Genomic DNA, 25,742 nt, shown 5'->3' on the forward strand with positions numbered 1-25,742 from the left:
CTGAAAATAGGCAAAGAGATAAATTGCAACACAACATTGTAAGTGCTAACACTGAGTCATTATTTAGGAAAATGTTTTTTGAGAAATCTAATAAACTCAGTTTGGTATACACAAAGTTTGGGCAGCCATACAAATATCCATGATAAAATAAGATCCTGAGACCATCATAAATAAAAAAGATATTATCTTCGAGGGAAAAGACTTGGAGGAAAAGGCACCCTGGGCGGCGTCGGGATTTTAGGGTCCACTGAAGGATGAAAACCCCTTTTAGGGAAACAGAAAAGGATGTTCCTGCAGAAGGATGAAATCCAGGGAGATTAGGGTCATTGATACTGGGGGAGAGGGAAGAGAGTTTTGAGAAATAGAACATGATATACAGCACCACAGAGCTGGAAAGAGTCAACTAGCATGAGGATGAAAAACAGGGGCTTGGAGCCCAGCTGGTGTGGCTCAGTGGTTGGGCCTTGACCCAGGAACCAAGAGGTTACTGGTTTGATTCCTAGTCAAGGCACATGCCTGGATTGCAGACTCAATCCCCAGTGGGGGTGTGTGCAGGAGGCAGCCGATCAATGATGCTGGTCTCTCATTGGATGTTTCTATCTCTGTATTCTTCTCCTTTCCTCTCTCTCTAAAAATCAATAAAAACATATTTAAAAAACAAATAAACAAAAAAACCAGAGGCTTGGATTTGGCAATACTGAAGGCATCTGAGACCTTAGGGGTCAGTTTCAGAGTAAGAGGGATGAACACAGCCCTAAGGGGCTAAGAATTCAATGGGACTTGGATGGAAGATAGGGAAGGTGGATGTAGACTACTGTACTAGAAGTTAGGTATCAAGAGAAGTTGGAACAGCTTAGGAAAGTTTATGTTTTATTTCATTTTTGACAGGCATGTGTGTAGAATATCTTGTAGGCTGTGGAGAAGATTTCCACAGAGGGGCAAGGAGTAAAAAACCAGAAGAGAGCCCAGCCAGCGTGGCACAGTGGTTGAGTGTCAACCTATGAACCAGTAGGTCAGGGTTCGATTCCAGGTCAGCGCATATGCATGCGTTGTGGGCTTGATCCCCAGTAGGGGGCATGCAGCTGATCAACGATTCTCTCTCATCATTGATATTTCTCTCTCTCTCTCTCTCTCTCTCTCTCTCTCTCTCTCTCTGAAATCAATAAAAAATTTTTTTTTTAAAAAAAAGAAAGAGGGGCTAAATTGGCCACAAGATTCCCCAAGGAGAAGGAGGAAGTGAGGAGGGGGTAACACTGGAGAGGAAGAATGGCTCTTCTCCCTGAGGAAACTAGGAGGCAGGAAGCAGGTTGCTTTCAGAGTGGAGGGGTAGGAGAATGAGCCTACGCCTGCCCTTTCGGAGACCAAGGATTACTCCTTTTGCCTTGAAGAAAAGGATATTTAAATGAGAGGGAACTTAGAGACAACCATAGAGAAACTTGATGATTAAGGAGGCTGATCTTATACATTCCCCAGTGGCAGGAAACTGGTTGGGAGCTATGGGAATAGTGCAGATGAGAAGAGGCAGATCAGTAGGGTGATGGTAGCAGCAAGGAGACAAAGGCTGGACAAGGGTGGTGAGGTCAGTGGTCACTATGAAGCTGGTGAAAGAATAGCAAAGGGAAAGGGCAAAGAAAAGGACTGAGAAAACTGATGGGGTTTGGAAAAGCAACATCCCTGGAAAAATAACCCCCCCTTTGCCTCTCCCTGCTAGATAAAAACTCACACATTTCCTAGGGTCCTACATTGACCTCAGAAGTCTCAATGACAAAGACCACTGACAAAAATGCTGTGCAGTATAAATAATAACAGCTTTATTATTCCCCCAGCTTCACTGGGGCGGAGAAAAGTAGCAGACGGTCCTCGGAAAGAACAAATGTTAGTGCTGTTCAGTCCAGAATGCAACCGGCACATTGCTCTGGGCCTCCGGAGGGGAAGGAGAAACGCTGTCCAATCTCAAGTTTCTTTCAACACAAACAAAGAAAAACCCAAACCACCAATTTAAAGATAGGTAGGAGCGGCACCACCCACTGAAATGCAGGAGGAGGGCTCTCCTCTCCTCTCGACCACATCTTTCCTATCACTTCATTTCATACAGCTGCTCACCGGCATTTCTTTTTACTGAAAGAATTCACACATCAAAGTCTATAAAACAAATTCCCACCTCTCCTCAAGAATTTGGGAGAAGGTGGGAAATCTCTGGGAGTTAAATATTTATAAAAGGTTATAATCTTTCAAAGAAAGAGAAGTCAAACTGAGAAGGCGAGAAAAATTTGGTAAGAGAGAAAACGAACGTTCAACTACAGCTTTATAGGAAGACACAGGAAAGAAAGAGCATGGGGATTATTTTGAACACCTGTTCTTGCTAGGAACATTTTTTTGCATGCTATTTCATGAGGAAAGAAGGAAGGAAGGAAGGAAGGAAGGAAGGAAGGAAGGAAGGAAGGAAGGAAGGAGGGAGGGAGGGAGGGAGGAAGGGAGGGAGGACAGTTTACCAACTGTCTTTATGCCAAGGGGTACAAGCTGAAAAGGAGCAGATATACTTCCCATTGGCCAGGAAATAGGCAGAGCAAGGTTCTCAGGTCAACGAGAAACACAGAATACGGAGGATGACAATGTCAGCTGTAGCAAGTACTACAAACCGAGTGGTCTAAGCAACAGAAATGCGTTATCTTGCAGTTCTGGGGCTAGAAGTCTGAAATCAAGGCAGGGCTGGTTCCTTCTGAGGGCGGAGGGCAGGATATGTTCTGGGCCTCTCTCCTTGGCTTGTAGATGGCCTCTTCCCCCCGTGTCTCTTCACACAGTCTTCCCTCTAAGCAGGTCTATCTCTGTGGCCAAATTTACCTTTTGTTGAAGGACACCAGCCATATTGGATGAGGTCCCACCCTAATGACATCGTCTTATTATTTACATCTGCAACAACTCTATTTCCAAATAAGCACATTCTGCATACCGGGAGTCAGGATTTCAACATATGAGTTTCGGGGAGAGACACAATTCATTCCATAACAACAGCTAATATTCGTTGGCTCTTACTGGGTGCCAGACACTGTGCAATGCACGTTCCATATAATCCTCTTAACCTATTATCCCTACTCTGTGAATGAGAAAGATGAGGCACAGAGAGGTTAAATCATTTGCCCAAGATCAAACAGCTGGTAATTAATGGAGCTAAGATTTCAGAACCTGGTCCCTATGGGTCTAAAGTGCTAACCTCTACCCTCTGCTCTTTATGTAATAAGACAGTATTCCACCCATTCAGATATCTTTGTAATAGAATCAATAAATGAATGCCCAAGTGAATGAATGAGTGAAGTACCTGAATGCAGAAGGAGCAAACTTGATGGGTGGTTCAGAATTTCTGTACAGTGAGGTACGGACATTGTCCAAAGCACCCAGCAGGTTACCAGTAGAATCCTCAAGTCCAGGGTGAATGCTAAGGGCATCTAGCAGAGCCTCGAAAGTCCAACAGAATGTTTGGTGGCAGGAGACACAGCATTAATGATTTGTGTGTGCCCCAACTCTAATGAAACAATTCTGAAATGATGATATTTGGGAAGCTAGCCTGGAAAAACACACATTTTGGGCAACTATACAAACCACCAGGCTTTATCAACTGCCTAACACAAGGACAGCTGTCATTTCAGCAGCAATACGATTAACTGCCATTGCAAAGAGAACTTTTTTCAGTAACTAGTGTTTTAAACTCTAAAATGTGTTTTTGTTATAAAACATACCATTGTAAATGATCGTTCAAAATCATTAATCTGAAACTCAAGGCCAACCCTCACCCTAAAAAAAAAAATCATGTCATATAGCACTTAAAGTACTCAAATTAAACTAAATGTGCTTTGGGCGGGGGGGGGGGGGGGGGGGGGCGCATGGAAAGAGAAAGAGGAAATACTTTGAACAGTATGCCTGGCTCTGCCACTTAACTCACTAAGAAGAAAGAAAAGATGTAAGTCAGTCTGTGAAAGTCTCCCAAATCCTCTGAGTCTCCCATCCTGTCTTGGGGACTAAATGTGATGCCTGAGTTTAAAATAAAATATTAAAATATGCATCTCTGACTCTAAATGCATACTACTGTGCATATTAACCAGCCCTGCCTTAATTTCAGACTTCTCCTTCTGACACCTAGCAGAAGAAATGGAGATCTGCTCCAGGAAAACAACTCTGTGACCCAGTTAGTGACATGCTGGTCTAACAGAACATCAGGACAGATTTGAGCTTGACCAGACGCGACTTTCCCTTTACCAACTGTCTTTATGCCAAACGCCCAAGAAAGATGCAGTTACTCCATATCACCTTCCACATATGATCCTCTATTGATAAGTTTTTGTCTCAGAAATATATGGCGCAGATAATCCAAAATTACCAAGAATCCAAAAGCCAGGCCCTGTGCTTCCCTGACAAGAAAACCATAACCACAACCATTCAACACGGGGCCCCTCGGGCTGCAGACCAGGCAAGAGATCTAGAAGGTGGTAGACAATTTACACCAAGTTTTGAAACATTTTTTATATTTTTGCTTTTCTGGGTATATTTCGTTTAGGTTTACATTGTACCTTTTCCAGTAGCTTTGCCATCTTGTGTGTTTGTTCAATTGCAGTAAAATATATATAATACAAAATTTACCATTTTAACCGTTTCTAAGGATACTGTTCTGTGGCACTGCATACATTCACATTACTGTGCAGCCATCACTATTATCCATCTCCAGAACTTTCATCACCATCCCAAACTGAAACTCTATACTTGTTCAAAACTAACTTCCCATCCTCCAGCCCCTGCTAACCATTATTGTATGTTCTATTTCTATGTGTTTGACTACTCTTGGTACCTCAAGTAAGTAAAATCATACTGTATTTGTCCTTTTCCATCTGATTTATCTCATTTAGCACAGTGGTTCTCAACCTTCCTAATGCCGCGACCCTTTAATACAGTTCCTCATGTTGTGGTGACCCCCAATTTCATTGTTACAAATTGAACATAATTAAAGCATAGTGATTAATCACAAAAACAATATGTAATTATATATGTGTTTTCCGATGGTCTTAGGCGACCCCTGTGAAAGGGTCGTTCGACCCCCAAAGGGGTCTCGACCCACAGGTTGAGAACCGCTGATTTAGCATAATACTGTCAATATTCACCAGTGTTGTAGCTTTTGCCAGAATTTCCTTCCTTTTTAAGGCTGAATAATAGTCCATTGTATGGATATACCACAGTTTGTTTATCCATTCATCCATCAATTGACACCTGAGTTGCTTCTACCTTTTGGCTACTGTGACTAATGCTGCTATGAATATGGGTGTGTAGGTGTCTGTTAAGACTCCTTCTTTCCATTCTTTTGGGTGTTTATACCCAGAAGTGGAATAGCTGATCATGTGGTAATTCCATATTTAATGCCTTCATTGTATTTTGCTTACATGTAATGTTGTAAACATTGTAAATGTTGTAAACAGATGCATCCTTGCAATCTGTTTGGTTGGGTGAAGGCAGCTGAGGTTTCTAAATGCTTTAGATCAGCGGTCACCAACAGGTGGTCCATGGACCACTGGTGATCCGTGAGGTCCAAACGGTTGGCGACCACTGCTTTAGATAACTGAGAGTCACCTCAACGTTTTCAAAATTTGTTTGTGTGCACAATGCTAAGTGAGATAAAAAGCTAAGAGCTAGGGATGACCTGTGCAGATGAAGGAAGTCAGTCTGTTAACCAAGTTCTTTTTTTTTTTTTTTAAATATATTTTATTGATTTTTTTACAGAGAGAAAGGGAGAGAGATAGAGAGTTAGAAACATCGATGAGAGAGAAACATCGATCAGCTGCCTCCTGCACATCTCCCACTGGGGATATGCCCGCAACCCAGGTACATGCCCTTGACCGGAATCGAACCTGGGACCTTTCAGTCCGCAGGCCAATGCTCTATCCACTGAGCCAAACCAGTTTCGGCCTGTTAACCAAGTTCTTAATGATCTGGAACAGTGCTCACTTTGTCAGCACATGTACTAAAATTGGAATGATACAGAGAAGATTAGCATGGCCCCTAGGCTGAAAACCAAGGCTGACATGCAAATTCATGAAGCATTCCACATTTTGCTTTTCTAATATCCGTGGGTGGGGAAACTGAGGCTGGATAAGGAAGTACCTTACTCAATCAAGGGCCCTCCCATCCTCAAGCCCCAGCCCTAACTCCTCCTTCAAAAACAAAAAAAATCTGGAACAATCAAATGGTCTACTGGATTAATTTCATATTTATTGAGTGCTGACTGTCCAACAGCCTCCAATCTTGGGCTGTGGATCTATCTTTTTTGGGATTGTCTGTACATTGCTGGGTCCCTGGTGCACAGAAAGTATTCAACACATTGGTTGGTTTCCCTGTTCACAGGTCATAATGTGAACACAGAGCCTATCAAAGAAAGAAATGCATTGCATTAGACCAGGGAGCCTTTTTTCTACCAGGGGCCATTTGGATATTTATGACATCATTGATGGGCCACACAAAATTATCAGCTTAAAAATTAGCCTGCTATATTTGGTCAAACATTTAATTAACTCCCCCTAATGCCTTGGCAGGGCCAGACCAAATGATTTCTCGGGCCTTATATGACCCGCGGGCCGGATGTTTCCTGCTCGTGCATTAGACAAACAATTTAATGACATGATCAGTATTTAAGTCCTAATTAGCATCCAAATTAGTTTATAATCGTAATTTAGATTTAGAGGAAATCAACCTATTCCCACTGGGCTATTTTAAAATTCAGACCTGGGCTTTAAATGGTTCAAGACATCTCTATAACTAAACCACTGAACTCCCCAAAAGAGAATGACACCATCAAAGTAATCTGAATAAATCTCTGCTTTACTCTTGGCTATAATGTGTCAGAAAAAGAAAAAAGACACCTAAAGGACTGGGGGAAATGAATGGCGCGCCCACAGGGGAGGAGAGGGAAGATCTGCACATCATTGATGCGTGAAGATGGCTTAGCGCTTCCTCAGGGCTGGGTACGGCCATCGGGGCTTCCCTCCTGCACAGCACTGGCTTCTCCAGAAGTCAGTGACCACTGCAGACACAGAAGTATTTCTCTTCACATAAGCTTTGGTTTTGTTTTATAAATATAAAATTTATGGAACATATAGGCGTTCTACATGTGTTTATGAATGCTACACATTATTATACTGGTACAGTATGCATGAAATTTGTGCATGGGGGTGAGAGGATCCCTCAGCCCAGCCTGTACCCTCTTGCAATCTGGGACCCATTGGGGGATGTCCGACTGCCGGTTTAGGCCCGATCCTGCAGGGGGACCTAAACCGGCAGTCGGACATCCCTCTCACAATCTGGGACCGCTGGCTCCTAACCACTGGCCTGCCTGCCTCATCGCCCCTAACCACTCACCTGCCTGCCTGAGTGCCCCTAACCACTCTGCCTGCATGCCTAATCACCCCTAACTGCTTGCCTGCCTTCCTGATCACCCCTAATTGCCTCTGCCTTGACCCCTGCCACCGTGGCTTCATCTGGAAGGACATCCAGAATGACGTCGGAAAGTTGTCGTTTGGCTGTCTGGTCTAATTAGCATATTACGCTTTTATTTTTATAGATGTACAAGTTTTTTCATGCCTACTGACATATTAAAGAAAATTTCCCAATCAGTGAATAGGAGAAGACTAAAGTCAAATTTTCTATTCTACTCTAAACACAGAAGATGAGTTTTTGAGGAAAAAAACAAATTCTTTTTATGAAAGCAAATTTTTAGCCCTGGCCAGTGTTGCTCAGTAGTAGAGTGTCAGCCCCTGCACCAAAGGGTCTTGGGTTCGAATCCAGGTCAAGGGCACATACCTGGGTTGCAGTTCTACACCTGGCCCTTGTTGGGGCACGTATGGGAGGCAACCAATCGATGTGTCTCTCTCACATCAATGTTTCTTTCTTTCTCTCTCTCCCCCACCCTCCCTTCCACTCTCTAAAAATCAATGGAAAAAGTATCCTCAGGTGAGGATTAACAACAACAAAAATTTATATGAAGATTTTTCTGAATAAATTTCCTATAGAGAAAAGAATATATTTATGAAACAAATGCCATTCAAAGAGATCTACACATTAAAAAAACAAGAGTTGCAAGGCAGGAAGAAATTTAAAAAAAAATCACCTGACTTCATATAAGAGGCTATGGTCAGTCAAATAGAGGAAGCACTGTGGAGTTGGTGGCCCAGGAAATAAAGGGTGAAGGGGCGAACGGAAACACAAACTGGGTGGCAGAGCAACCTACAAAATAAAGATAAGCTTAGAACTACTGACACTGGTATGATAGCCTGGATCCAGGGAAATTCCCATTTCCACTAGATTACACTTTTATGAGAAAGTATCATTTTCTGTTGAAAAGGTATATGCACATGGTTCCAGAAAGCTACCAGAGTTCCTAGTGAACAGTACTCCTCTCACTCACCTCACCGCCCTGTCCCCAGTTCACCTCCGTGAAGCCCACTGATGGTACCAGCTCCTTGTGTAACTGAGCTAAATACTTAGACAGAAGTTCAGACGCTCTAAAGGCACCTCCCGATGTCCAAGTATATGACCTGGAGCCATGAGGGGGCATTTTCCAGGGAGCATCTTAACCTTTCCCTGCACACCTGCTCTAAGGCAGGAAACCTCAAGGCTTCCAGTGTTTAATCCTGAACTTGCAGGGAATTCTACATGCGGCTTCCTTTTTCAATGCTGAGCCAATTCTTTTTTTTTTGTAATTAAATCTTTATTGCTGAAAGTATCACATATGTCCCCTTCCCCGCCTCATTGACCCCTTCTAGCCCACCCCCGCCCCCCTGAGCCAATTCTTTAAAAGCCCCAACTAGCCCTAACCGGTTTGGCTCAGTGGATAGAGCATCGGCCTACGGACTGAAAGGTCCCAGGTTTGATTCCGGTCAAGGGCATGTACCTTGGTTGCGGGCACATCCCCAGTAGGAGATGTGCAGGAGGCAGCTGATCGATGTTTCTCTCTCATCGATGTTTCTAACTCTCTATCCCTCTCCCTCTCTGCAAAAAATCAATAAAATATATATTTTTAAAAAGCCCCAAATAGCCCAGCCAGTGTGGCTCAGTAGTTGAGCGTCGGCCTATGAACCAGGAAGTCATGGTTAGATTCTGGGTGGGGGCACATGCCAGGGTTGCAGGCTTCATCCCCAGTGTGTGGGGCATGAAAAAGGCAGCTGATCAATGACCCTCTTTCATCATTGATGTTTCTGTCTCTCTCCCCATCTCCATTCCTCTCTGAGATTAATAAAAATATATCTAAAAATAATAATAAATAATAAGTAAACTAAATTTTTAAAAGACACGTGATGAAAAGCAGTGCCTAACACATAATAAGGAGTTGTTGAACAAATGGGATGTGGCTCTAAAATCTGACATACCTGGGTTCACATGTTGGCTGCCACTTATGGGGGCGCCTGAGTCCTGCTTCACTCATGGGGTAAAAGTGGGGAAACACACCCCCGCACATTGCTGCTGCTACGTTGCTGGGACTCCATGAGACAGTGTGTGTGACGTGAGCAGAGGTCCTGACACGCGTCACGTGCGGTGTAACTGACAGCTGTCATTACTGCTGCCATGAGCGATCCGTAACCTCCACAGACTTTTGGTCACAGAGATCATTTGGAGACTTGGTCCCCGAGGGCACACAGGCTGTCACAGAAACATCTCTACGTTTGCCCCATGCTGGGGTGAAGTGACAATCGACACGGGCTCACGGCTGTTTGACATCATCCTCGGCAACATCACTGAGGTCATGTCAACTTCCTCTGTACAGAGAGGGGGAATCCACAGCCCAGACTGACACCCACAAAGCAATCCTGATAATCAGGGAGGGGAAAATCCAACTTTTCCATCATGAATACGAAATTATTTGCTTTAAAGTTCTTTCATGCTGTGCTCAGAGGAACAAGAGAATATACTGACTGTGCCCCACAAATACATAGAAAAGAAAAGCATTCAAATGTTGATTTTTGAGGCTTTATGTTTATCACTGCAGCAAATACACACCTGGCTTTAGTGAGGCCTTGGGGTAAAGGCCAGGCTCGCTCCCTTCCTTCCTTCCTTCCTTCCTTCCTTCCTTCCTTCCTTCCTTCCTCCCTTCCTTCCTTTTTTTTTAAGAATTTTTGTGAGTTTATTTGAGTCAAACTGTCGACAATTTCCAGAAAGCAGAATTTCAACGTATTGAAAAAATGCTCTGGATAACGGCAGTTTTTTTTCACCTTGTTTTATAAATTACAACCAAAGGAGGAGGTGTAAGTGGATTATTTCATCCACAAAATACAAAAACCCATGACCAGCAACATATTCAAGAGTCGCAGTGTGGAAAGGAATACGAAGGCTCCACACAGCCCAGCTGTGTGTGGAAGTTGTCTGTTGCTAGACTTTGTAGCACAAGGGCTGTCAGAGCATTGAACTGTGAAGGAGTCGCAATACCAGACTGTCCCGCACCGACACAACCTCAGAACCATCCTCGCGCTCCCACATCCTGGGTCCTGTGCCCACCAAGGGGGGTTTACAAGTAGCCATTTAGCACCTTCCTTGAGATATTTTTACACTGTGTTGTTGCCTTTCCTGGGAAGGAGAAGAAACAAGAAGGCTGAAAAACATTTTCTCTTCCTTGCCACAATTTGAAATAAGAAAATGTAATCACTTTAGGTTTTTCCCGAAAAAAAAAATGGCAATGTTTAAAACCTCTTGTGTGTCAAAGACGAAGGAAAAAAACATTACTCCTAAAAAATGACTCTTTCATAGAACATCGGGGTTAGTTTGTGAGTGGCACGTTTTTAAAACATTTAATCAGTGATCTGAATAAATGTCAACACCTTCTGGCGCTGTGCTATAAAATGTGAACCTTGTCAACAGCAACAGAGGAAGGTGACGCACTGGGGACACAGAGCTTTTATGCTGACACACAGTAATAATATAATTTTAAAATTTATCATCTGTTTAGCTGCAAGCAACAACAATTAATCTTTTTGACAATTCATACAATGCTGGAAATAACACCTGGGAAGAAAAACAACGCATTCTAATTTCTACTTTCATCGTCTTCCAGGCCTTTATAGCTACAAATGCATAGAAAGCCACACACAATAAATTTTGTGATAAGGATTAAAATGTTAGCAAAAAAATATTTCTCTTGTCACCGCATGCCCCCCCTTGCCTCGGTTAATAAAATTACTTAACACGAGAACTGTGAGAGCAAATCCCAGAGGAGCTGTGGGCCTCTGAGGGTTCATTTCTGTCACGTCAAATGACATTTTATTCCCAAATCATTTAACCTATGACTTCGCATGACTACGTATAGCCTGAACAGAATTCTGGTGGGGGTCCAGAAATGACACTAATCCCTCTACTGGAAACTCCATCAAAGCGTGACCATCCCGAGCCCATCTGATACCTACAACTGAAAAAAATATAGCCAGGCAAATAGTCTTCAAAATGTTTAGAAGCATATGAATATGTAAATGCTGTATGGATTGGTGTTTCATGTGTCCGGTGAGGCTACATAAAATTTCATGTTAAACTACATTAATATCCTTAATTAATCTCTTTCCTATTAATATTAAACCAAATGCATGTTGCCAAATACACCTGCAGACCCAGTGGCCCACTAACCCTGAGATTTAAAAAGCTGTGGGGTAGCCCTGGCCTGTGTGGCTCAGTTGGTTGAGCATCCTAACAGTTTGATTCCCAGTCAGGGCACATGCCTGGTTGCAGGCTTGATCCCCAGTAGCGGCTGTGCAGGAGGCAGCCAATTGATGGTCCTCTCTCATGGATGTTTCTTTCTCTTGTTCCCTCTCCCTTCCTCTCTCTCTCTATCTCAAATTAATAAAAACATTAAAAAGAGATTTGGGCGAGTTCCTCTTTTTTTTTTTTTTAGAAGAAAAAAAAAGCTGTGGGGTAAAGCGGTAAAGCAGGGGCACCATTGGCACAAAAGAGGACCCAAGTGAGACTAAAAATCACAAGCTTGTGACATCTGTAAATGAAATGAGATAGGAAGATAACAACACCACTGTCGGTCGGTCGGCACACTGCTGTGCGACCAGCCTTCCAGGACTCTGACTGGACTCCTTTTACAGATAAGGAAACCAGAGTGCCACACGCACAACTCAGGGGTTCCCCAAATCCTTATCAGAATCCCAGGTTCTCTACTGTCACGTGCCTTAAACATCAACGAAGACTCAAAAATAAGAAAGCAGCTCAAAGAGCCTGACCCAGCGGGTTAGCCGGACACTGGAGTTCACTGGGCGCGGGTCTGGGAAGACACCAGCAGCAGAAATCCACAGGAAAACGTGGGCTCTGCACAACGCACAGAGAAGACAGGGCCAGAAGGCGACATGGGTCATGACGTATAGATGTGCACCTTTGTGGGAAAAATAGAGGCTGAGTATGTGTATACTCTCTTCTTTCTTTTCATCCTTTTTCTTTTTCTTTCTTGCCCAAATCTGGGCCTTCTAGGAAGCGATCAAATTGGTTTTTACCAGGTGCCTGTGTCATATATTGGGACCTGAATAACTTGGAATTAAAAGCTGCTTTCTTATTTTTGAGTCTTAGTTGATGTTCAAGGAACGTGACAGTAGAAAACACATGGGATTCTGATCAGGATTTGAGGAACCCCTGAGCTGTGAGTGTGGCACCCTGGTTTTGGTGATAGACTTCCATATGCCCCATAACTTTGTCCATGTGTTTATTAGAAATGCCTGCAAAGTCTTTTTCAGGAGAGATTTGCAGAGGAGAGCTTGCCATTCAACATAGAGTGTCAGGCTTTTTCTAACGGCTGCCTTACAGACTATGGCTCTAAATTTTTATTTTGAACCTCTAAACCGAAACTTCATAAAGGCTTCCTTCATCCTTCTGATTCCCCACTAGGAAGGGGCCCTGATGATGTGTCACTCTGTGTGCAAGCTTGTGGAGCTGCTTGTGCAGCATTTGAAACTGTAGCAGGAATCTGAAATATGGATGCTGTATTTTGAAAGTCAGAATTCTAGATCTGCAAGGGGACTTGTTCTCCTCACTGTGGGGACCAGCAACCTAAGACTAAAGACTTTTCAAATTTGCTGACATCTGTGCTCCTGATCTGCTGACCTCCTATCCAGCTTCCTTTCAGTGCCTCACGATGCTTAGTCATTTTCCTAGTCCTCAGAGGGATAAACATTGCTTTCCACCAAATACCAAAAGAGGAGAAATCCCCCATATTTAATTGATTGATATACCGGTTTTCTTTCTAATTACACCTAGTATCAATATTAATATTTAAGTCTCAGGCCCGAAACAGAACTCTGCAGCAAGTGGGAAAGCACTGACATCCGAAGCACATTCGCAAGAGAGCGACTCTTAAAACGTGTTTAATTACAGGGAGCCCCTCCCAGCATGGAATCAGAGAACAGTGATCTCAGAAAGCAATTTCCCATCTAGACTGTGCATCTTGGCTAATTAAAAAAACAAAAAACAAAAAACAGGACAGCAGTCTGGACAAGGAGACAACGAAAAGCCACACGTTACAACCCAGGTAAAGGTATGTGTGAGCCTAAACGGGAACAGAAACTGCAGGAACCCAAAGGTGACAAACAGCCACTTACAGCAGTGGCCCTGACGGATGGGTAAGTGCCTGACTGGCGAGTGACAGGCTGCCCTCTCACTTCGTGGCTGGTACACGGAAACACTCCAGCCATCTGTTGTATCTGTAGAAACCCCCACCTAGGAGGAGGAGGAGGGAGGGGGGAGGGGGAGAGGAGGAGGAGGGGGAGAGAGGGAGGAGGGGGAGAGAGGGAGGAGGGGGAGGGGGAGGGGCGGAGGAGGGGGAGAGAGGGAGGAGGGGGAGGGGAAGGGGAGGAGGAGGGAAGGAAGGGAGGAAGAGGAGGGGGGAGGGGGAGGGGAGGGGGAGGGGAGGAGGAAGGGAGGGGTGGGGGAGGGGAAGAGGAGAACGCCTTTGGTTGCAGCTGCAATGCATATGCTCACAGCTGATGTGTGCTCCGTGGCACAGCCAGGATTTCAGGTTTCAGCCGCCGGTGACTGATCTTTCCCCCCAAACTGTTCTATCAGATTTCCCAAGTTTCGGCAGGAATCTGTTTGTTGAAGGGGCGAGAGACATAGACATATACAGAAGGAGGGATGCAGAGTGGTCACTGACTTTCAAATGAGCTCAGTTCTCTGATGACTATTGAAATGCCTGCCCGATGGAGGAAGGTCCAGTGATTGGGTGCAGGTTTGCACCAGCCATAAATCCCGCTTAGCTTCCTTCCATTTACAGTTTATTGCATTAACATTTCTTTTGTGCCGGTTGCTGCTGGAAAGCTATTGTAAATTTGGGCAATTACGACTTTTGTTCCATCTGTCCCTCCCCTCCTTGGAACTGTAACATCAAAGGTGGCTGATTCAGTAGAGGCTGGCTCTGTCTCTTAAATCCAACCTGAAATAGATGTTATTACAAATCACAGGCTCTAAGTAAAAGGTAGAGAATAAATCATAAAGATGCTGCTCTAGTCTTCTGAGAAAGTCTTAAAAGAATATTTCTTAAACCTCTGACATGACGCTCCAAGTCAAAGCCTGGAGAGGCATTTTAGGGCCTCCTTGTCCAAATCCCCCCAAAGCAGATGTGTGAACCATGTCAAACAGGAGTTATGCACGCAAATGCCGGGTTTCCACCAGTCCTGCCTCTGCGGGGTTTCCGTGGTGCTTAAAATAATCTCTCTTAAAGCATCTGCACGAACTGGAATGGGTTCTGATGCTGCTGTGAGCATGAGCAGCCTGGAGAAATCCCGAGATTCAAATGAAGGCCCCACAGCAGATAAGGAGGGTCAGCGACCAGTTGGAAAGCTCCTTGGGCAACACAGAGCTTGTATTCCTGACAAGCTGTCACTTGTTACAGGGCAGGGGGGCTCAGATCTGAGAACCAGGAGTGTTGGTGATGTCATAGGCAATGGGCACTGCACTGCTCAGCTCCATCCTCAACAGCTTTCTGAGAACCTGTGAGTCACTTGGTGGGTGCTGGACTGGGGAGGAGGGTTCAGAGATGAACAAGAATGATCCCTGTCTCAAGAAACTTAACACCTAGTGGAAGAGACAAGCCTAATGATAACTGACTACAGTTGCTTCATAATTAGTTTCATAACATAGGCACAAAACATGATGCATCTCAGTTCCTCAAAATGTGAAACACAGAGCCCTAGCCGGTCTGGCTTAGTGGATAGAGCGCCGGCCGGCGGACTGAAGGGTCCCAGGTTTGATTCCAGTCAAGGGCATGTACCTGGGCTGCAGGCTCCAACCCAGTCCAGGTCAGGTGCATGCAGGAGACAACCAATCAATGTGTCTCTCTTACATTGATGTTTCTCTCTCTATGTCTCCTCCTCCCTTCCACTCTCTCTAAAAAATCAATGGAAAAATATCCTTGGGTGAGGATTAACAAACAACAACAAAAATTGAAACACAGTTATCATATGACCCAGCAATTCTACTCCGAGGTATACCCAAGAGAACTGGAAACATATGTCCACAATGTACACTAATGTAATGTTCATAGCAGCAATATATATATATATATATATATATATATATATATATATATATATATATATGCCTAAGCAACCGTTAGGACCGAATGACTAGAACGACTGGTCGACCAGTTCACTATGATGCACACTGACCATCAGGGGACAGATGCTCAACACAGGAACTGCCCCTGGTGGTCAGTGAACTTCCACAGCCAACCTCCCATGGCCGGCTGGCAGCATTGGCGGCCAGTGTCTGTTCTTTCCGCGCCTGGCCAGTGACCATCACCTTCGGCCTTGGGCTGGGACGGGGAACTGGGGGTGGATGGTGGCAGATCCCTTTCCCAGGGGGGGCCAAAGGCTGGCTCCCTCCTTGGGGCTGGCAGCCAACCTCCTGCCCCTGTCCCTCCCTCCAGCTGGCAGGCCCCAATTGGGCCCATGGTCCCTCCCCCTATCTCTCCCCCTGGCTGGCAGACCCTTATAGGCCCGGCCCTGATTGGCCAAGCCTAGGGGTCCCACCCATGCACAAATTCGTGCACCGGGCCTCTAGTTATTTATAATAGCCCCAAACTGGAAACAACCCAAATGTCTGTAATGTATGGATAGATAAATAAAATGTGGTATATTTTACAATGGAACATCATTTTGGTCACAAAAAGGAATGAAACACTGATCCCTGCTGAAACAGGAATGAACCTTGAAAACATTATACTAAGTGAAAGAAACCAGACACAAAAGGGCACAATTATACAATTACACGTATATGAAATGCCCAAATGGGTAAATCTATAGGTTAAAAGGCATTAGGGGAAGGAAAGAGTGGAACATGAGAGGGACTGTCAGTGGCGGCAGGGTTGCACTTGGGGGTGAAGAAAATGTTCTGAAATTAGATAGTAGAGATTATGGCACAACTGGGTGAAGAGACAAAAAACACTGAATTGTATACTTTAAGAGGGTGAATTTCATAGTATTTAATGATATCTCAACAAAACTATTATTTTTAAATGTTATGGAAGCTTAGAGTTGGGAGTAATTGTGACTAATGAATAGGGCTGTTTGTATTAAGAACACAGTAAGGCCCTAGCTGGTTTGGCTCAGTGGATAGAGCATCAGCCTGCGAACTGAAGGGTCCCAGGTTCGATTCTGGTCAAGGGTACATGCCTGGGTTATGTGCTTGATCCCTAGTCGGGGGAGTATAGGAGGCAGCTGATCGATGATTAATTCTCATCATTGATGTTTCTCTCTCTCTCTCCCCCTCTCCCTTCCTCTCTAAAATCAATAAAAATATATATTTTTAAAAAAGAACATAGTAAGGATCCTAAGTACTTTCCTCAAATGATGAATGAATGAATGAATGAATGAAAAAACGGATAAGTCACTGGATTCATTGCTCACTTTGATACCTCCTGGCATGAGGAATAGACACTAAGTTTCCACTTCCTGAAACTATTATTACTTTGATAGAAACAGTCCTATTTCATTACACAAAATGTGCCTTAAACTTGGGGCTTTGAAAGCTCCTTCAGGGAATATCAATTGAGAGGCAAGGGGGGGCCTCTGATCCATGACTACCTCCTGCAAAACAGGAATCAGAGTTTTTACATAAGAATTGGCTCAAACTAAAGACCTAAAGATGTGTGTCTTAAAATTCATTGGTACAGCTTATTTACAGCTGTAACTCCACTTATACATTCATTAAGAAAATGGTCCTTAAGTCAAGGAAACAAGAAGTACTGCTTAAGCCTTTTGCTTTCAGTTCATTTGGAAACCAGAGTGCTTACAAATTTTCATGCTGCTTACCCTCAGGGCAGCTAGGGAGAGGCATCTACATAAGAGGTTACCATGTTGGATATTCTGCATGAGGCAGTGATGGTGGGCTAGGAAGTCAAAGCAGCAATTCAAGAGTTAATTCGCAGAGACACCAAATCCAGAAAGTGCTATCAGCCCATGCCTTTCTGCATCGTGTCCACACCACCCTTCCGCCTCCAACCAAACAGGACACTGGAGGTCTCAGGAAGACACAAAGCTTTTGTTGAAAGTAGGAGGTTGACAGCTATTTGTGATGAGGGGTTTTTTGTTTATTTGTTTGTTATTCAAATAGCTTTGCCCCTGAGGAAATACAAAGGGAAAATGTCAGAAGTATGTGATTAATTATTTTTTTAAGTTAGAATAGGGCCCCCCCCCCCTCCAATGAACTGAAAAGTAGGTATTGAAAAGCAATCCGCACATTAAATGGTAGATTCTCCTACATAAGTAAGTTTGATATTTATTCTCTTAAAAGAGTCGTGCTTGGGAGTCAGATCAATGACAGGAGGGTTTGTCTTAGTACCAACATCCTCTGAAGGGGCTGTTCAGGAACATTCTCACATCATCGCAAGTAGGACCGGAACAACTTGGGCAGGGGGAGTAATCCAGGTCTCCTACCCTCCACGCTGTGCAATAGTAATGAGCTTCCTAAAACTACTTTTAACATTTAAAAAATTACATGCTTTGGGGGGTAGGGCGAAGGAAGTGATGGAGGGGTGGCCAGGAAGACAAGGGAAGATTCCAGAAAGAAAAAGCCTACACCAACAACTACTTTCTTTTAATTTTTTTAAAGGTTCCTTTTAATCAGCTCTTAAAGCAAAGACAGAAGCTGAAAGCATTCCATGTAAATAAACAGCAAAGAGCTCGGAAGGCTTAGCAGACCAGAACACCGGAAAGAGCTTGCGTGGTAGGTACCGCCAGGCATGACCGGCTTTAGTGGATTTAACAATAAAAAAAGAAGATGGCGCCAAGCTACCTGGGACCTTCTCTTTCTGCAGGAAAAATGGATAAAACTTTCCACTGGGGTGGGGAGAGGGTCCAGAGAGAGAAAATGCTACTTAACACAACAATGTAGATGGCATTTAGGCTACATGCAAATCTCATCCACAGAGCTTACAAAGGGAATGCAATTTACTGCTTAGAGGATAAAACCGATTTCAGTCTAAAGAGCTAATTAATAAAACAGTCTGAAAAAGAATGCAGAGTTCATTGCAACCCATCTCCTGAGCTATTTCAGCTTGGTTCTTTATACTTGCTGTTGAGCAAAATTCCAAATATTGTTATAGCAATCATGTTTTAGTTAAGAAAAGGCAAATTGGGTGTTCATCAAATTTAAGTCTCTTTCAAAAAAACATTTGAAAAATTGAAGCTGCTTTTCTCCTCAGAGCCTGTTCTGTGGTGGTAAACATTTCAACAACTACACAGGTTTCAATTTAGACAGTAGCTAGAAAGTAACTATATCTCTCATTTACAGATATAGTTGAGGACATGGGATGTACACCTACTGAGCTACCCAGCCAGGGGGAGAGATAGCGTTGCTTTTCATCTCCAATTTTCCTCTTGACTTTTTCTTCCCTTAAGCATCCCTGCACGAAATAATTTTTGGTTTTCATTGATAACAAGAAGTTTGAGACAGATTATTTCTTTTGGGACAACCTGTCAATGACTGTAAGGATACATTTCAAAACATATTTATGGCTCATCCCTAACCCTGAAGCTTGTGAAGGAAAGCATGATGCTCCTTCATCCCGTCTTGGTACAAGTGTTTCTGCAATCTTGAACTTGAGAATGAACTGTATCCCTTTTTCAATAACTTGGCTTAAAATGTCAAAGACTCTACAAGAGGTTTTTGACTGGAAGAAGATACTTTCTGAATTTGTATGAAGCCCCAAGGGCTAGCTCTTGAAACCCCTCCACTTCATCCAGAGTGTACTAGCTCAGGATGGGAAAGGCAACCCTTGGAGGGTGAGGCTTATTTTACGGAGAGTTCTTTGAAACCTGAGTGGGCAGACCTGATGCTGGTCTTACTTTGGCCACAGTCCCAAAGGGGCATCTGTACCACTGGCTTTTGTCAGAATGAAGGATGGTGTTGAGTAATTTCAGGAAAGCAACTCATCTGCCAGAACATGACTGCCAAGATATTTGGAATAATGTAATTTAGCATTTCAATGTAATTTTACTTTCTGACTTTACAAATAAGGAAAAAGTTGCCTTCTGGCCAGTACAGCTTTTGCTCTGTGCTTCAATTCCCAGGAGCAGCTCATTTCTCCACCCTCCATTCCATGTAGAAGCTGGGACAGATAAACTGAGCACATTCTCTCTATGTCACCACTTTCTCATTCTCAGTTCACTTGTTATTCTTCTTGTAATGCCAAGTTTGTACACTAAAAAAAACTCTGACTAAAGAAAGCCAAAGGAATATCATTAGCAAATGCAAATATGCTAATTAAGATAAAATGTAATGCTTAAAAATCCAACTTGTCATATGTAAAATTACTTTAATGACATATTCAAGAAGAATCTGGAGATTATGCTGCCAAGAAGGCAAATACATTTAAGGCGATCTTACAAAGTATATGAAATCACAGACTGTAAGATCCTGCAACTATTTTAATTTTAAAAGCTCAGTTTACAAATATATACCAATATTTTTCTCACTTTTAATCACTCCCCCACTGTTTTAGCATAAGAGCTAAAATAACCTGAACCACCCCCCTAAAACACACACAGCAAGTCTGTCATACGGATCTACAAAACAAACACAAAAATGTACGAAAAAAGGAATTTTCAAAATAACCTCAAACAAAGTAGTGAGAAAAAAAAGGTTGTAGTTTCTAGGTTTTAGGTACTAATAAATTTTTTTCCCTGGGAAATTTTTACATTAAAGCAACTCTAAGTAAAAATGCATATAATTAAGAGAAAGACCATTGCTTCAAACAGATTGACTGTCTTTAACAAGTTTTTCTCTTTCTAGCTACTCAGATATGCTATATTTCCTAATTATCACCTTTTAAGGGCCATCTGGGCCCATTCCTCCCCATCAGGGGGCAATTCCATTTGCATTGTTCCTGGGTTTAGTCATGATCAAGTAGTCCGGTGGTAAAGTTCATTAGAAATTAGAACAGAAGCATTCAACCCAGCACAGTAAACCAAGTATGTGCAACTCAGGCACCCATAGGAGAGATGATGATAAGCACTTCATACAGATTCTCACATAACTAATAAGTCTTCCCTGTGCATTTTATCAAGTCGCTTAAAGAAACATTCAGCTTAGTCCCTGCCCAGGTATGTAATGGAAATCTGATTAAGTCTTCTCATACTGCAAAATATTTCTCAACTAAGGCAACATAACTCTAGTCCTTTGTGTCTTTTGGTTCAAAAGTCTATTAAAAACCCTTTAATGATTCCCTCATTTAGCCTACCATTCACAAGCAGTATACTACTTCCTTCCTGTAGAGAACACACAAGAATTATCCTAATTGTATTTTCTGTGAAACGAACACACATTACAGAGAAAGCGAATCCAATCCACAGACCGGTGCAAACCGGTAGAGGTTCCAAGGAGCATTCCTTCCAGTCCTCATCAATAGGTCATTCTATACATTCACACACTCTTTACAAACATGTTTGTGTGCCAAAGGCAAGCTCGGCCCATGGCTATGCCAGATACTATAGGCAGAGCTGATTGGGAAAGGCGTGGTGAATTCGGGCAGCGGACTATAAGGGTGCCTGCTTCCTACCTCATAAGGCCTAATACATAAAACTCAGGAAACGGCTACCTGCCTCATCTTGCAATTTCTGGGCCTGGCTTGCAATGGCCATCTTAATCTGAAATGCCAGCCCCATGGAGATCGAAAGGAGCGCACCCTGCTGAGGCCCACCACCCCATCGGGCTACACCTCAGTCTTGCAAATGAAGACAGCTGCAGCAGGCCCTAATCCAGGCAAGGCAGGTGTAGCCCTGGGGCTCTCCACTAGTGACCCTAGGAGCTCCTAGGGCTGTGAAGTTAAGAAGTCACTGTTATAAAAAGAATGATTTCATAGCCTCTCATTATCGAGGTTACCATGCTTTTTAAAGGAACAATGGCTTATTTCCTCCCATCTGTACCTTGATATTCTCCCCTGCCTTTCTGAAATTCCCTTATTGAGATGGTCTCTAATTCTGACCCCAGCTGGGACACTTCAAATCCGCGGTTGTAGCTCACGCCTGGTGCTTTTCATTCAATGCTATGTTAAAAAAAAAATTGGTCCTCTATTTTTTAAACCTATCCTAAAATGGACTATCCAGACATTACTAGAGATTTCAGGAGAAAACAATGCCTATGGGATCTTCCTGAGATTCAATAAAGAATAAAAATGATAATTCAATACTGCTTAGTGAAAAAAAAATCTACAGCAAAACAGAACCACTGAAACAGAGCCAACAGCAATTAACTCAAGAAGTAATCATTGACTTCCCTCTCTTCCTCTCTCACACCCCTCTTCTCTTTCTCTCTGAATGTACTGAAACAAATACATCTATGTCTGAGGCCAGGTCCTGGTCTCCCGTGTCCCCCAAAGGGCCGAGGAAAGGAACTCCAGAGGGAAGGGGGTGCCCGCCCTCCCCCCGCCCCCCGCTGCTTAGAGTCCTCAGCTGAGCCACCAGCCAGGCTGATGCTGGGCCAGGCTGCTGAGCTGAGATGTGTGTGAGGTTGTGAGGTTCCTGGCAGAGACTCACCAAACCTTAAGGCTTATCCCCTGGGAAGACCTCCCAACTGAAGGAGTGAAGTTTTGCTCAGCTGACGCTTAAACTATGAAGGCTTTCATAGAAGAGGCGGTTGAAAACCCAAAACCTAGTACATGATTTTACTGAAAGTTTGTCATTAAGTGTCATTTTTAAATTGTTGTTACTTTGAGGCATACTTTAAAAATCTGGAATTTGATATATTAATTTTGAAATAAAAAGATAAATATTTTTAAACATTTAGATTTTCTTGAATTATTTTAGAACTTTTTTTTTTATCATTTCTACTATATTTTTCTACCCTTCACTTATGGAATACTCATAATAGGCTTTTTTTTCTCCAATTCCTATAGAACTATTGAGTTTTTACAAAAGGATAAAATGTGAAACAAGTGCAGAAAGCTTGTAAATGTACCAGGAATACCGGGCTACACCTCCATACCCATTACTTCTAACAATTTCATAAGAAGGAGCACATTTTCATGAGTTGTGTGATGTTTTAGCAACAAGACTCCTACAGGCTTTAATGGAAATCACACAGCTAAAACTCCATGTACCATTTTGAAAATTTAAGAGTAATTGCTAAGTCCCCCTTAGAGGGTCATAGAAATATTAAAAACCAAAGTATTTTTGCTAAGAACTTCAATTATGCCCGAAGGCTTACATCAGATTTTATAAAAATGATTGGTCACATATATAATGTACTCTAATACCATTTTTTTAAAAAAATTTTTATTGATTTCAGAGAGGGAGAGGAAGAGAGATAGAAACATCAATGATGAAAGGGAATCATTGATTGGCTGCCTCCTGCATGCCCAGTGGGACCAAGCCCGCAACCCAGAATTGAACCTGGGACCCTTGAGTCTGCAGGCTAACGCTCTATACACTGAGCCAAACCGGCTAGGGCTCTAATACCATTTTATTGGCTGGTTGTTCTCTTTATTAAAGGTCTTTGTGAAGTCCTGTCTGAAAGGGAACATACAATCCATAAGGAACTTCAGTCCTTATGTTCACTTAATCCATGGCTCCATCTTACAGGGGAGGTGAGAGTGAGGAATAAATGGACTTGGGAACATTTCCTCTTATTTGTACACTCGAAGGGGATCGTTTAGTTCGCTGTTCCATCAGGCTGGTATATTTTGAAGAAATACATTAAACCATTGAAAATAATCAATCGCCCTGGTAAACGTTCATCCTAAGAATCCGTTTTAACTGGCTGAGTTGGTACGACTGATCCTCTGTGTGGGACGCAGTGGCAGCGGTTGTCTGAGAACCCCTGTTGTAGTAAAGCCTCTGACTTTCTAGAATCATGCACAGGACAGTTTATTGATGTGGGGGAAGAACACAGTATTTCTACTTGAATTTTTAAATTAAAAAAATAATTTGAAACTAACAGAATATCTGCAAGGAAAGTGCACGCGCGCGCGCGCACACACACACACACACATACACACACACATACAACCCTCCTAAATATCCTTTTGCAAATTCACCAACTGTTAACATTTTATCACATTTCCTCTATCATTGCTGTCCTCTATTGATTGACTGATTGATGTTCCTATATTATGTACATGTTTATTTTTTTTCTCCTGAACCATTCGCGAGTTGCACCCCTTAACCCCTAAAAATGCTTCCCTAGACGAAGGACACTGTCCTCTATAACCATACTACAAGATCAAATTCGGGAACTATAACACGGATACAATGCCATTATCTATTCTATAGACCTTATTCAAATTTCATCAACTGTCCCAAATAATGTGATTTATGTTGTGTGTTTTTTTTTTTCTGGTCCATGATCCAATCCGGAATCACTCATTGCATTTAGTTTGCATGCCTCTTTAGACTCTAAATTGCAAACATCCTTCTAAAAGACTGTTCACAAATGATCCCTCATAATCTTCTGATGTTATGGCTCTGGTTTAAAATAATCACATGGGGAACATTAAAGTGTATAGGAAAAAATGTAATTATTTTTTCTTCCTTTAATGGGATAAGAAAGAGTATGTAGAATAGGCCACAGTAAAACATCATGAGAAATGTGATGCAGTTTCATAACTAGGCTGTCTATTTGGTTCAAGCCTGATGCAATGACTAGTGAGACCAACACAGAGGTCAGAGACTGGACCCTTAATCCCAGTGGCTCCCACATCTGTGCTGCTGGCCTAAGTGGTGCTGCGTGTGGAGCACAGGCATTGCATGTGCACGCAGTAGCAGCAATGGAGAATTCCAAAAACAATCACCACTCAATGATGCAAGCACATGGGGAAACTCAAGATCTTCTTAGGTAAAAACAAGCTTTCCTACTAATAGTGACAAACTCTAGGCTTTGGGTTGGGGGGTGAGAATTTTGATCTATAGCTGACCAGCCCTTGCCAATTATTTTTGGAGGCCTCATACATAATGTGTCTTTTATAAGACTTGGTCAATTTAGGTATCATTCTTTCATTTTAACACAACAGGAACATGAGTCAGGCAACTGCCATCCTAACCCTACTAATGCCATTTCATCAGGCCATGTTACTCACCTCCTAACTTGATCCACAAAATGTTTCATGTGGAATCTATGACATGGGAATATGTTTTCTATGGAAGGGTGCACTCTGCTCCTGGAGGCCTGGAGGCATGAGTGCAGAGAAGGATAGTAAGTGCTCCAGAAGTCAAGGACGGTATCAGATATTTTGTTGTGAAATGTGTGGAGGAAATCATTGTTTTTAAAGAATGCCTTGCACTTGTAGTCCCAGGCATGGCCATTTTGAAATTCTCCCATTAGTGGCCAACTTTCTCATACCATTACCCATGAAAACACCAGCCAGTAAAAGCTGCTTTATGGCAGGTTGCTTTCAGTCAAAGTCATGAATGCAAAAGTTTCCAATACAAATATTTATAAAGCAAGCCAAGCCCTGGCCGGGTGGCCTAGTTGGTTGGAGCACATACGTTGCTCCAACATACGTTCAGGGCACATACGTCGGTTGCTGGTCCGATCCCGTCAGGGCAGGTAAAGGAGGAAGCCGATCAATGTTTCTCTCTCACATTGATGTTTCTCTCTCTCTTGCTCAAAATCAATAAACATATCCTCAGGTGAGGATAAAAAAATGCAAACCAAGCGTCCTAAATGTTTATATTAACTATTGCCCCAAAAATAAAACATGGGCATTTAGGTATTGTTATCTAAATTCTAAGTATATGCACTAGACAGTAATATAGTACACAGACATTTAAAATGCTGTTTCTGACACCAGGACATAGTTGGCCAACATTTTCTTTAAATGAAATTTAACAATAGGTACCTGGAAATCTGAGGGCAACTGTTGAATTCTGTATATAATTAATGGCTAGAGGAATCCATAGATATGCTTTTCTTCCCATTTCCAGCAGACATCCTCCCCTCCCTCTCCGTTTTAGAAACAGAAGAAATATGGTTTCTATAAAGGGGGTTGTGGTTACTCATTACATGACACTTGGACAGATGTGTCATTTGCAGATATAACAGGTCTGTGCTTTACCACCCCCTACACAATTACTCAGATCACCATCTGAGGAGCTATAAGAGTGATTCAAAAGGTAAAAAGACAGTCCCAGCACAGTGGACATCTGAGTAACACTCTGGTAAACAGAAACACAGATCTGCCAAGTGAGGAAGACAAGCATAATACCCCAAAAGGCCGTGTGGTTTAATGGGAGTTCTGGGACATTAAAGAG

General features: G+C 42.8%; 1 protein-coding gene and 1 pseudogene across 3 annotated transcripts in view; one reads left to right on the forward strand and one right to left on the reverse strand.

Annotated features, from left to right (window-relative positions):
• Positions 1-25,742, reverse strand: part of CLYBL (citramalyl-CoA lyase) — a 240,574-nt gene that overhangs the window by 149,249 nt on the left and 65,583 nt on the right. The gene's annotated exons all lie outside the window — the stretch shown is intronic.
• LOC118652271 lies at positions 5,978-6,092 on the forward strand (annotated as a pseudogene).

Source organism: Myotis myotis, unplaced genomic scaffold, assembly GCF_014108235.1.
Source record: "Myotis myotis isolate mMyoMyo1 unplaced genomic scaffold, mMyoMyo1.p scaffold_m19_p_3, whole genome shotgun sequence".
NCBI lineage: Eukaryota > Metazoa > Chordata > Mammalia > Chiroptera > Vespertilionidae > Myotis > Myotis myotis.